Here is a 9,702-nt window from a genome sequence, read left to right on the forward strand (position 1 = left end):
CCCTTTCCTTGTTAATTTCTAGAAAGCAAAAAGTCAATTTTGCAGTCCATGAGTAGCAAGTTTGGGGGCCTGATAGAAAATAATAATAATAATAATAAAGCTAATGTGTCATCAATCCTATGAGTTTAGTGTCGGTCAAACAGACACCACCTGGCTTCTATCTGATATGACAAGCCACCGTTACTTCAGTGCCACAGGGGGCACTTGCAAAACCCTGCCAGCAACACTGGACACACCGTGTGGTTCAGACTGGCTCTGTCCATAGACGTGTTCTCCGATTTCGGCCCACCTCTGTCCCCACGGGAGCAAGCTCACAGTGGCTTACTTGGCTTTGGTTGGTCTGTTCAGTCCTGAGACATCCGGTCTCACCAACATTTTAGTGTGTTCCACTTTCAGTGACAGGCTGGCCCCTACCGCATGAGAGATGTTTGCTCAGGTCAGACCAAGAGCAGCTTTAAGCTTCTCCTGTTTTCTTTGTAAATTGAATCATGTAACATAATTCTGTGTTTGCTGGAGGCTGGTTCAACTTCTTCCGTCACCCTCCCCACAGATATGTAAGCTTATTATTGCTGCAGTTCCAAATTTACCTTGAAAATGCCATGATGGAGACAAAGTTTGGCATCTCCCAAATGCAAAAGGCTGAGACAGTACCTTTATTTATTATTATTTTAATTTCCTTTATACATTCAATGACTATACTTCGTTACAATTTGTAAAGTGAATTCACTCAGAATACACTTCATGCCAGTCCAGTTGAAGATACTATACACGTTAGTTCAACTTCTTCATGACTAGACGCAATTTGTGCTATAGTTCAAGGAAAACATTTGTCCCTGGGATACGGCAGCAAACAACGTGGGGCAAATATTTATGTACTTCTGGGTTTTTTTGGCTAATTTCCATTTAATCACTATACATCTTTACATTATACAGCATGGTTGTTCCCAGCATAAATACAGTGCATTTTAATCAAATCAAAGACATCGCCATAAATGATCATCGATAAGTAAGTTTTCGTTTTTGTCTAAGTGTTTTGTTTATCCCCTGATTGCCTCCCTCCCAGCCCCATCACCCACCCCCTGCTGTTCTGTCTCTAGTATGGGCAGTGGCCTCCCTGCTATTACACCTTCTGGCCTCCCTGCTATTACACCTTCTGATCTTTCAGTTTCTGCTATAGAGCACAGACATTCTGTATATTAAGTGGAGAGTATTAACTTTTTATAAATGCATGCTAACTATTGTTTACACTGTTTGTAGATAATAGTAAAGCTCTCCTCAAACCGTTAGTGTGTTTGCTGAAGAGAACGAGTCACTAGAAAGAGAAAAATCTTTCAATGAAATGGTAGATTCAACGTTACAGTATAGATAATCTTCTCTGTGACGTTCGCCCTACTAGGTCATTCATTACTCACATTTCTCCCACTTCATACCAGGCGTAAATTATTTTTCAAATGAACCTTGTACATATTTATTTTTGATATTTCCTTATTGAAGTAAAGATGAGGTTTTTTTCATTTTTTTAATCAGTACACATTTTACCCATACATTAGAGGCTCATTAAAAGCCTGGATTTGAGCTTAATTACCTTGAATAGTTTTGCTTTACCATCTCCATTTCCAGAAGACAAAAGCATTCGATCATCTATACTTAATGACTACAGTATGAGAGGGAGAGTTTGAGTCTAAAAGTTGGGAAGAGAGAATCTGAAATAAAATGGTTCATACATAAGTGTACATCTAATTGAATATTATCCAAAATTAAGAGCCCTTGGAGTTTGAAATAAAAATATTTTAGCCCCAGTCACAGCAGTGTAGGCAGCAGGGGCACTGCTGTGTGATGCTGGAGCCTACATGGAAAGCCTCTGGCTTATGCCCCGGTCTACCTAGATGCACCAGGCAGGCCCACGAGCATGGCTGTGGTCCTGCTGCTGCAGGAGTAGGAGGAAGATCATACCTGCCAAAGGTGCCTATCTCTCTCAAAGAATATTAATAAAATAAATTTAAGAAAACAACACTTTACATTGAAGGAAGCTCAATGAGTTGCTGTAAGTTATACAACTAATTCATGGCAAACCTGATCAGGTTAGATCCCAGATCAGAAATCCAGCTCTTTTTTTGAAAGCATCTCCTAGATTCTAGTTTGAGCCTACACATCTCTTTCTCCAAAGATAAATTGTAAAATGATTAACTCCAGTGATGTATTTCCGTACCAAGGAGTATACCTGCTCTTTAAGTTACCAGACTTGTTGAACTAACTTCTTGTCTCTAGGCAGGTCTCTGGGCTCTGTTCTGTAACTTCAGTCCCTGCAATAAACAGAGTTTGAAGGAAAAGTAATTTGAAATTTGAAAATGGGAGCTTGACTAGAGCCTCTTGAAGGAAAAGTAAGACTATTTTTTCTCGGGGTAGTTGGCTGCCTCCCAGACATGACAACATTCTCATGCACAACTGTCACAAAGACCTGATGGTTTCCACCTCTTGAAAGCAGTAATGGCTTCCCCTTCTTGAAAGCAGTTCCTCTCCATGTCTCTGTGCTGCAAAGATATCTTAGTGCTTACAACTAAAAACATTTAGCATATATCCCACCTCCTTCTGACGACCCTCCTATTTCTTTATTCTTTTCTTGTGAAAATCATTTCTCTAATAGAATGCAACCTTTATTTCTTTAAGAGAAATACTTTATTTCTTCCTTTTTCCGCGGAATTGCCTTCATTGGATGACTGTCTTCACAATCAGCAGATGGCGCTGTTTCAAAAAAGTGTCCTCTCCTCTTCCAATAGGATCAGACACAGGACCCAAGATAGGCCAAGCCCGCCATTGCATCCTAGTCTTTGAAGTCTGAGTCAAGTGGCACAGAAACCAGTAACAATTGTCCCTGCTGAATTCCAGCAGAGTGTTGGGCTAAGAGGGTTCTGGTGGTTCGGGGGCTTAGTTCTCCAGCTGTTCTGTGAAGTTATTTCCTCAATTTCTGTTTTGCTTAAGTTATCTAGTTCTAGGATATGTTGCTTGCAACCAGACACCATAATTAATAACTGCTCTAGGCCAGGTCACACCACCCCTAGACGAGGGCCTCCACACGGATCTCCACACTGGTTATCTGACCCTCAGCGCCTTGCTTCACTCAGTTCACTTCTGTGGCTTCATCCTCCTGATGAAATTAACAAGGCCACTGAGGAGGGGAACAAAGCCATTCTTAAATATGTCTTTGTTTTTAATTTTAAAGGTTACTGGGGTTGGGGGCAAGCAGGTGGCATGGTGGTTAAAGGTGCTAGATTTCCATATGGCTCACCACAATTCTAGTCCCGGATCTAGCAGCTTGCTTTCTCTTTTCCCCTCTCTCTCTCTCTGCCTCTCTCTGGTCAAATTAAAAAATAGTAACCCAACAAATGGGATTAAATAAACAAATAATTCTTTAAAGAAAGAAAAGATTATTGGGGCAGGCAGAAGGCATGGTGGTTGAGGAGCTGGACTCCCACATGGCTGACCATGGTTTGAGCCCTGGACCTGGTGGCTTGCTTTCTCACTTTCCCTTTCTCTCTCTGTCTCTCTCTCTCTGGTTAAAATTAAAAGTGATATCAAATAAAATTAAATAAATGATTTTTAAAAAAGATTTATGTATGCATTTCTTCCATGAAAGAGGGAGACGGAGAGACAGAGATGAAACCAATATCCCAGCAGGGTCCTCATGCTTCATCTTATCCATGGCTTCAGCCAGCCTAGCTCATAGGCACAGGTGTGTGTACCTGTGTATACAGGGAGACCTGGAAATGAGAACCCGGAATGCCTGCATGGCCTCAGCATTACAAAGAATTTTGTTACCTTTATGTACCACCCCCAACATTCTCTTGAATATATATATATATATAATGCTCGTGAATATAGATATATATAGAATATTTAGAGTTACCTTATTATTTATTTGTTTTTAATTTGACTGGGGCAGGGATGGGGAGAGGGAGAGAGAAAGGGAGAAAGAGAGAAAGCAAGCCACCAGGTCTAGGACTTGAACCATGGTCGGCCATGTGGGAGTCCAGCACCCTTAGCCACTTTGCCATCTGCCAGCCCCTCTCTTGAATATTTCTGTAAGGGTTTTACAAAGGAAAGGTTGTCTGGGCCTGAGACATGAGAAATGAGTAAGCATTGATGGGGCGATGTGGTTGATACGGGGTGAAGAGGGGAAAGTGGTGCTGGCACAGAGAGAAAGAACACACCGACGTGCCTGGGATGAGGGAGCACAGCCCTGGACGTGGGCCTGTCCCACCACAGCCCTTCGTAACCTGATGGAGAAGACTCTCTAGTTCTGAAGACAACGGGGAGCCACCAAAACCTTTCAGCAGAGCAAAACACCACGTAATTGGCACCTGATACAAAACTGAAGTGTCTCAGAAGCTGGTTGAGGATGCCAGGCTGAAGAAACATGCCCAGCAGCACCCCTGGGCTCTGGCCCACAGCACCCCTTTTGTGTCTCTTTCTCAGGTTCTCTTCCCATGCAAACTCTCACAGTATGTGTTCTTACTGGAATCCGCCCTCTTCTCACTGCATACATGTTCCTGGGCAACTTAACCAGATCTATTCAACTGTCCACATACACGCTGGTGCTGCCAAACTTTGGCTTTACCTAAAACCCTCCTCAGGCTCTGTATCTACTACCTGCTCCATAGACACCCGTATTTCCTAAGAGGCTTGCAAAGTCGTGAGCCTATGATGTCAGTTTCTTCCTGTGTTTCCTGATTACAATAAAAGTCTCATCAGCTGCCAAGTTACTCAAGTCAGAAATTGGCCTCACCTCCCCCCTTCTTTAATTTCTCTTAATGTAATATCACAAATATTGAATTAACCACCAAATTCCACAGACTCGAGTTTTATAAAAACTAAATTGAATCTGACTTTGTCAATGTCATTGCTTTAGTTATGGCTAATATCTTCTTATCTTAAAGTTTATTTCTTGGGAACCAGCAGTTAGCGTAATGGTTATGTCACTGGACTCCCACGTAGTCGACTGCGGTTCGTGTCCCGGACCCGGTGGCTTAAAACTCACGCCGGGCGCGTGTGCGTGCGTGCCCAAGATCCCGAGAGGAGAATGAAGGAGAAGGGATTGCGGCGTGACCATCCCCCCTGGGGGGTGATTTCTCGCTTTCTGTCTCTATGTCTCTCTATGTCTGTCTGGCGAGCGCATGCGCCCTACAGTGAAAATCTCTCAAAAAAAAAAAAAAAAGGTTTATTTCTTTTGAGTGAGAGATACAGGTACTCTGAACAGAGCCTTGCCATGTTGTGACCCATCCCCCAAACTCCGGGCCAACCAGGATCACAGGTGTTAGCAGCACATCTTTGTGTTCAGACTGACACAGGAGCCAAACCTGGTGCCTCCCACGTGGCTTCTGTTTTGCACAGTGATGCCTCACCACCTGGGCACCATGCCTGGGCCAAGACCAATACCTCTGACTCGTGTGACTGTAGTCATATCCGTGGTGATAGCTCTGACTCTGCCATACATAGCCTTAAAATGCAATCCTCCTATGACCTTCAGAAAACACTTTTAAAATTAAATGTGTAATTTATGCCTTCCAGTGACCCCATACTGTCGTAGGTGTGTCTAGGGAAATTAGCATGCTGTGCATCCATATTGCATGTGCATGTAGCACTGTACGTCTAGATGGAGTCACAAGGCTCAGCGGACTGCGTGTGGTCATGTATGTGCCTTCTGCATTTCTCACCTTCTTGCCCCTCCTTTCTTCTTGCCTTTCCAAATTACTTGAATTTCTCAATATATCTTGAGCACTTTCACACCTCTGTTCATGTGTAAGTGCTCTTCCCGGCTTAGAATGTTTTTCTATAACTTTTTTATTTCAACTTTCAAGTAAGATGTCCTTATCTTCCTTCTTAAGAGTAGCTTCCTTTCTTCTGGGTTCCAAATGCAACTGCATCTCTGACCTCACACTCTTCACGTATGACTGTAGCTCATTCCCAAGGCCCCAGTGTGAGAAGGCCTTCCAGGGCAGGAACCTGCCACCTTCCTCCTGAACCTCCCACAGCCTCTCTGCACCGCCAAAAACTAGCGATAAACTGTGAACTCAATGCAGAGAAGGTCCACAGTTGTACCAACATGCAGCGTGTGATCTTTTTAAGTGAATCATCTACAGCGACAGATTCCATTTATTTCTTTTTATGAAATCTGTACTTTACATTTATTTACTTGCATGACATTAGTTCTGCCACATTAAGCAACTCTATAGTATTTGAATATTTTCACTTTAAAATATGTCTGGGGGTGATAAATCCGAGGAAACCCATTTACGAATGAGCACAGTCTAGTCTAAGCTGATTGCTCACTGGGTCCATTTGAGGATCCCTCCCCCAAAGCCATTTTCTTAACTACAGCATGCTGATATTTTACGCAACATTGATAAATCAGAGGGTTATTTTAAGTAAACAAAAAGTGAACATTTTGAAACTCTAGAAATATTCTGAGAATAATAAAAAGTGTAAGCCAAGGCAGGTATGTTTTAGGCACCTAAAACTTTTTGCATATTTGGTTCCTGTTACATGTTTTATAGCATAACTCAATTAAATTTTATCTTTTTTGCTGCTAAACCATCTTTCAGTACTACATAGAAAGTAATACATTATTTTTTCTGTATAATTCACCTCACAGAATTATTAAATAAAGCATATGAAAGTGATAAACATTGCATAACTCTATAAATATTCCATATTTTCATAATGCTAGCAATAAATCATTAATTTCTGAGTATCTATCATACATAAGTTAACATGATAAACACAAACATTTAAAAATTCTGGTCTCTGTTTTCAAGTAATTTGTAGCTGATTTTAGAGAAACCAGTCAGAGAAACGATAAACCTCCCGCAGATTGCACTGTGTAGTGAATAACCAGGATCTGGTCTTCCTTTTCCAGAAGAGTTCAGAAGATGGGAGCGTCGATTATAGACACTTTTCCAAAGAAATCGAGTCACAACTCCTGATCTTGAAAAAAGAACAGAATAAAGAAAACTAGGGGTAGGGATTTAGCATATGGCATTCTAAGAGTTCTCATCCTCTGCGTCCACACTCTGCCTACTCTCCTGACCTTGAATATGGAGGGAGTTTCAATTAAAGACATGTCTGTCACATCAGGTTCTGTTATAAGGTAAATGTGTAGAGATTTTGCAAATGTAGTTAAGATCCCAAATCTGTTGGGTCTTTAATCCATTAAGAGACTATCCTGGATGGGATAACCCACTCAGGTGACAGCCCTTGAAAGAGAGAATGACCCCTCCCTAAGGAGAGAGACATCTGCTGGGCCTGAAGAGGCAAGCAGTCAGAAACTGTTCAACTGCATGGGGATGGATCACTCCAACAAGAAGTTGCAAGATCTTTCCCAATAAGCCTCTAAAGAGGAAACATCTTGGTTGACATTTTTTTAAGTTAATTTACTTTTTTTTTTTTTTTTCATGAGAGAGACAAAAGGAGAGGGAGAAACAGAGAGAGAAGCGGGGGAAGACGGCACACCCACGGGGTCTGCATACTGTGATCCACCCTCAGGCCCAGTCATCCTGCAGCTTAGGTGTGCGTGCTTGCGCCATGTGCATAGGGAAGCCTCGCGACATGAACCCAGGTCCTTCCTACATGGGTCCTGCATCCCAGAGGTCCTTGCCTTACCACAAAACCACCAGCTGGCTGTTGACTGACATTTGTTCATTTCTGAGAGTGAGAGAGAGAAACAGTGAGAGAACACTCACAATAGGGTCTTGACATTGCAAACTAACTCCAGCCTTTTGACACCCCTGGACCATGGGCACACACTCGCCTGGTATATTCGAGGAAGACTCCAGACTTGAACTGGGAACCTTTCCATGTGGGTCAGTCTCACAGAGTGTCCCTTTTTCCTGCTGTGCTACTGTCTAGCCCCTTGGCCAACATTTCAAGCACAGTCTTTTGAGACCCTAGGCAGATGGTCCAGCTTCCTGACCCACAGAAACAAGGAAAGAACAAGTGATAATAACTGTTTGGGGTCATTTTTTCCCAGAGCTATCACTTGAAGCTTTATAGGTCACTGATCTGTTCAGAACACTTTCATTGTTTGAGAAGTTCAGAGGCAAATACGAATGGGTTGTCAGTCAAGCCCATAGGACTGAGTGTCCTCCACCAAGAATGATAAGGCCCTGGCCCAGAGGAGACGCTAAAGAATATGACGCAGATTTGCCAACATACCTGAGAATCACAAACACCATCTCTGGAAGGAACTACCAGGTTCACGTTTTAGTTCTCCCAGTTCATCCCAGGAGACCCTGAAAGACCCAGCAATGGAAGTTGAGACCCTGACACTCAGGACAGGGTCCCAGTGCTTTCCCGACCTCCACTGGGCCAAGGCCAGATCCCACTGCAAGGACTGTGATTGTTGGTTGCTATGCCATAGCATCTGAGAGAGGTTCAAAAGAATGAGATGAGAAATCACCTGATTTTTTTGCTTATATTATACTGGTGGTTGTTTTTTCACCATAAATTGGCAATAACTCTCGGGCACATTTGGCAAGCCAAAGAAAAATGAGTTTTTGCAATGCATTGAATACACATCTTCGGTTTGAGTATCTCCTTTACTCCACTGGCTTCTATGCAGTCGAAGTTTATTGACGTATGCACTGCAAGCTCTGTGTGAGCGATTGCTTCATATATTATGCTATGCTACATTACATCGTGTTCTTTTTCTGCTTCCATAGCCCAAAGACTTATTGGAATCAGTTGTTTCAGACTCATAAAATATACATGACTTAGAAAAAAAAAAAGATTATAGTACCAAGAATTCCACCAGTCTTTGGAAGCTGCATCCTTGATTATTTGTTGAAATTCATTTCATTTTTCTATCATTATCCCAGTGGATGTTAAGTCCTAGCGTAGAGTATAAATGTACAATCTGCTCAGTGAGCCAGTTTGTAATAAGCTAGCTTGAAACGTTTGCAGTGTTATGGTTTGTTGACTTCTTTTTCTTCTCCTTGTTATTTATTTATTTTTTTAAGAAGCTAGCACCCCATAAAGCAGAAAGTTTGCTTGAAAGTGAGTCTTCTAACATGAGCCTTTTCCTAAAGCAATTCCATCTGAAATTTAATTAGACTGTCCTGTCTTTATCAATAAGCCATCTAAACACCACATAATAGGCATTTTTAACAGGATGATTTATGAGGCTGTCGAACAGGGAGGTTGAGGAGAGAATGCACAGAAACTAGGGGTTGAGATCGATGTCTGAGATGTCTTCCATTTACCCTTCTGGATCTGCCCTTTGCCCTCTGCACTATTCCCGCCAGAGGTCCATGTGCAGGGACCATACTCTTCTGCCTCTGTAAGGGAGCAGCTCCCACCTGCCGCCTGCTGCCTGCCACCTGCCGGGGACTGCAGCTGCTAACTTCCTTCTTTCAGGAGAACAGTCTTTGTCAAGGGACCCTTTCCACATAGCACCTCTAGGTTTTGATGTTCACTGCAGGACATGATAGCTTTTCACCTTCTTCATCTTGTTGTTTGCCCTAAACACTGCCCTTATCCTTATAAACAATACCTTTGCAAACCTCCTTGATGTCCAATTTGCATGTGCCAGTTGTTTCATTCAGGAACACCAACACAGGGCTGCAGCAACAGGACTTGGGTTTATCATTTACATTCCTTGTTTATGCATCTTCCTTTTCTCTTCTAAAACTAACAGTAAATCATTCCTGC

This window comes from Tupaia chinensis, unplaced genomic scaffold, assembly GCF_000334495.1.
Source record: "Tupaia chinensis unplaced genomic scaffold, TupChi_1.0 Scaffold000045_1, whole genome shotgun sequence".
NCBI lineage: Eukaryota > Metazoa > Chordata > Mammalia > Scandentia > Tupaiidae > Tupaia > Tupaia belangeri.